We start from the raw sequence: 3,697 nt of genomic DNA on the forward strand, positions 1-3,697 counted from the left end.
TGGGAAGAGTTAATATCTTAAAAAGTCAGCTCTAACAAAAGTGATGCATAAATTTAAGGCAACTCCAGTTAGAATATTATCAGTGTTTGGTTGGTTTGTTTAGAAATTGGATAGAATAAGCTTAAAGTTCCAATGGAATACTATGTTTAATAAGAGCCAAGAAAATTGAAGTATGCTGGGAAAGTACTTGCCTTATCTGGAAGAGGAAATAATTTAGATTAATTACAATAAATGAATAATGCATTAGCCCAGACACATAAAATTTGACTGGTGGAACAGAGGAGAGAATCCAAAATATTTAAGAATATATGAACATTTAATATATGACCATATTGGTATTTCTGTTCAGTGAGGGAAAGATGGTTTTTTCAATAAATGGTTCGGGGAAAACTGGCTATCCATCAAAAGAAAGATCAGATAATATTTCTGTGATTCTCTTAGAACACTAGATATCACACAGATTAGAAACCTCAATGTAAAATATAAAACAACAAAAATACAGGAGATGAGGTGAACCTCTAGGAGTGAGAGGAAACATTTTAACCAATTTAGGATACCTAGAAACTTAAAAGAAAAATATCTGTTTGGCTGTGGCAAGCCATTTTGGCCCTTGGATCATTTGCATCCGCCTGGTTTTTCTCTGACCGAGAACCGGCAGCCACCATGAAGGACTGGCAATGGTCTCGCAGGGTAAGACAGTGGGACACCCTCCCCTGTAGTCATGCTTCACTCTCCCCTGTAGTCATGCTGTAGAGGGGGAGCTGCCCATGGACTCAGAACTGATCAGAGCAATCAATGTAGCAAAATATTGTTGAACAGGAAAAGCCTATGCTGCTGTAGCCCCTTTCTGGGGAGCTTGCCAGGCTTCTCAGGCCAATGAACTCCCTTCCTGGAATCACGAGACTGTAGATGCCAATCAAATCTTTCTTGAGTCCGTACAGCTTCTGGAAATTCTCCATTTTGATCATTGTACTGTGAAGCTGTGCCACCATCTAAGTAATCTTGGCCAAAGCAGCTAGGCAGTCCCTGAAGTCGGTGTGGTTGGGGATGGGGGGTGGCCTTTGCACAGCTGCTCAGGGATCTGTGTGTGGTATGTGAGCTGGTGCCATAGGAGGAAGGTGTTGAGTGGCAAGTATCACACCTTCTGTAGCTCGAACTCTCTACAGAAGTTCTCCAGCATCGGGAGTCCTTGATCCCATTCTCCAGTCCTTCCAGAGCCTCTTATACTTCCTCAGGTGAAGGATCAGTTGCTTCATGACCTGAATGTTCTTCAGTGTGACATCACTGATTCTTTGGTAATCTCCTTGGATGTGGGCATTTGAGTGGCCTTCCCATAGAGCAAGTTGTTGCTCAATTTCCTTGAGAAAACTAGGAAGAAATTTGTTCAAAGTTTCAAAATTTAAGAATATGAGACTTTTCAGTCTTTCAAGCGTGGAGTTCTCTTTGCTCACCGTGCTCTGAAACCATGAAGTGATGACTTCAAGGTCCTTCAGATATGTTCTATCAGTGGTGGAATACTTCTTAAGCAAGGACATATGCTTTGTCAGTTGGGAATCTCTTTTTGTGGACCTCTTGTTTGTCCTCAGTCCTTGGGCACACCTAGTCATTCAGCAGTGCACTGATCAAGGGAGAGGCCTGCTTGGTGTCCAGGCTCAGCCTGGGCAACAAGATCACAATGGCAGGTACAGCACCACCCTGCAAGCTGATGGGCAGTTCTGAAAGGTGAGGGCTACCAGTCAGGGAGCCTGTGCTTGGCTGATGGCCTTGAGGTTTACTCTGCTGGGTCCTGTCCTTAACAACCTCCTTCTCTTCCTCCATCATCACCATGACTGCTCCATCTGCTTTCTTGTTACCCAGCTGGCTCTTCTTCAGAGAAGGGCTTTGTTGTGGTCCAGGTTCTTCGGCTGAAACTTTCAGTTCCTTTCCTTGCTTGTAGCTCTGGCCACCTGGCTATTCAATGCCTTCTCCATACATAAGGCTGGTGCACTGTGGTGATTGTTTTGACACTTCTGAGTTCTGTTCTGTAGGCTGTGAAGCAAGGCTTCTTATGGAATGACTTGTGCTGTGTTTCCTTTCAAACTGCACTTTCTTGTGTCCTCCTTTAACACAGTTGAGAACCTGCTTCTGAGCTCAACCACTGAACCAAAAGGACGCTAGACTAAAGAGAATAGGTTTTGGTTTTAGTTAAGGCTCTTTGAAAAGGCTAAAAAGAAAAATCTGTGTTCAACACAGATTTTTCAGAAGGACTTGCAAAAAATCCTGACCGGCCATTTGAGAAAGTGCTTCCTCCTGATGTTCAACTTCTGCACCATCGCCCAGTTGAACGCATTGATCTTAGTGAAACCCTGAAACACTAGAATTCCTGTGTTGGCAATGGCCAGGTTGATCTTAGTACCTTCCTTTTCCTGATTCCATACATCTCCAGCCGATGGGCAATCTACAGAAGTTGGAAATTGGATTCTCTGTGTTTGTCCAATGTGGCTAGGGTGAAATTCCACAATTTTGTCTTCTACTGCATCTTGCTGAGGTATGTGCTTATTTTTTTTTACTAAGTGCTCTCTGTCCAATGCTTCATCAAAATCCCCAATCTCAGACTTTAAAATGTATGAGATTAAGAGAGCAGAACTGTTGTCATTACACATCAGACTGATGTTGAGAGAAAGGAAGGAGAACAGAGAGTAAGAAAGCAGGTGCCATAATCCTGACTTCCTCCACTTTGGTGTTTTCGTCATCAAGAGAGTAGGCCATAGAAGCATCCAAGTAGGTAAGGGAGTCTGGCATCACCTTATTAGTGGCATGCTTCCCTGGTTGTATAGGGGAACTGCCAGTAACTAGGAGAATTCCCAAATGCAGCCTGGCTCAGGAGGCAGGGAATTGAGATGGTAATGGAAGCTGGAGAGAGAGAAACCTGAGGCAACACTTCTGCTTCCCTGATTCCTACCTGGGAAATCCAGAAGTTCTCTGCTGATGGATTTGCAGTAGTCTAGTCTTACAGTGAAGAACAGGCTGGGAAATTAAGACAGAATGTCCACAGTTGAGTCCCACCTAGCACCCTCACCATAAGGCAGAGAGCCTTTGAAACTAACAACTAACAATCAAAGCAAGAACCAATGAATTACTCTGAAACCAAAGCCTGTAGACATGGACAGGGAAGTGCTAGAACCAGAAGCCCTTTCTCTCTTCTGTCATGGGTCACGCACACCTATATGCCAAGAGGAAAGAAAATATGACTGGGAACTTCATCTAGAGAGATTTAGTATTTACATGAAAATACTGTTCTAGAATACTGGGTTGGCCTGAGCTTCTTGGATGATTAAGTGTAAGACTTTTCCCTGCTGTCCAGTGGGAGATGAGGTCAGTTAATAGGAAAATTTAAAATGAGCATTGTCTTTATTATTTGAATCCTGTGTAAGTGAAATTGCAAACTGGCCATCAATGTAAATATTCTTTTTAGTCTTCTATTGAGAGAAGATTTTAGAAGCAAGAGGTACATGGTGCTGGAGGTAAAGGAGTTTGTCTCTAAGTGGGGAGGGAGAAGAGAAAGGAGAATTTCCAGACCCAAGCCAAATCTTTCCACTTGACAGTTTTGCCCTGGGCCTATCCTGTTTGTCTTTATCTGGGCTCAGATAACTAGAAGCAGAGGCCAAAAGGCTTGTCCTTTGTTCTACATGACAAAGCACAGTCCAGCCTAAGCAAG

General features: G+C 43.3%; 1 pseudogene; it reads right to left on the minus strand.

Annotated features, from left to right (window-relative positions):
- Positions 1 to 557: 557 nt before the first annotated feature.
- LOC103192817 lies at positions 558 to 2,732 on the minus strand (annotated as a pseudogene).
- Between the last annotated feature and the right edge of the window lie 965 nt (positions 2,733 to 3,697).

The sequence above is a fragment of the Orycteropus afer genome, unplaced genomic scaffold, assembly GCF_000298275.1.
Source record: "Orycteropus afer afer isolate SDZICR_OR568_19922 unplaced genomic scaffold, OryAfe1.0 scaffold00002, whole genome shotgun sequence".
Taxonomy (NCBI): Eukaryota; Metazoa; Chordata; class Mammalia; order Tubulidentata; family Orycteropodidae; genus Orycteropus; species Orycteropus afer.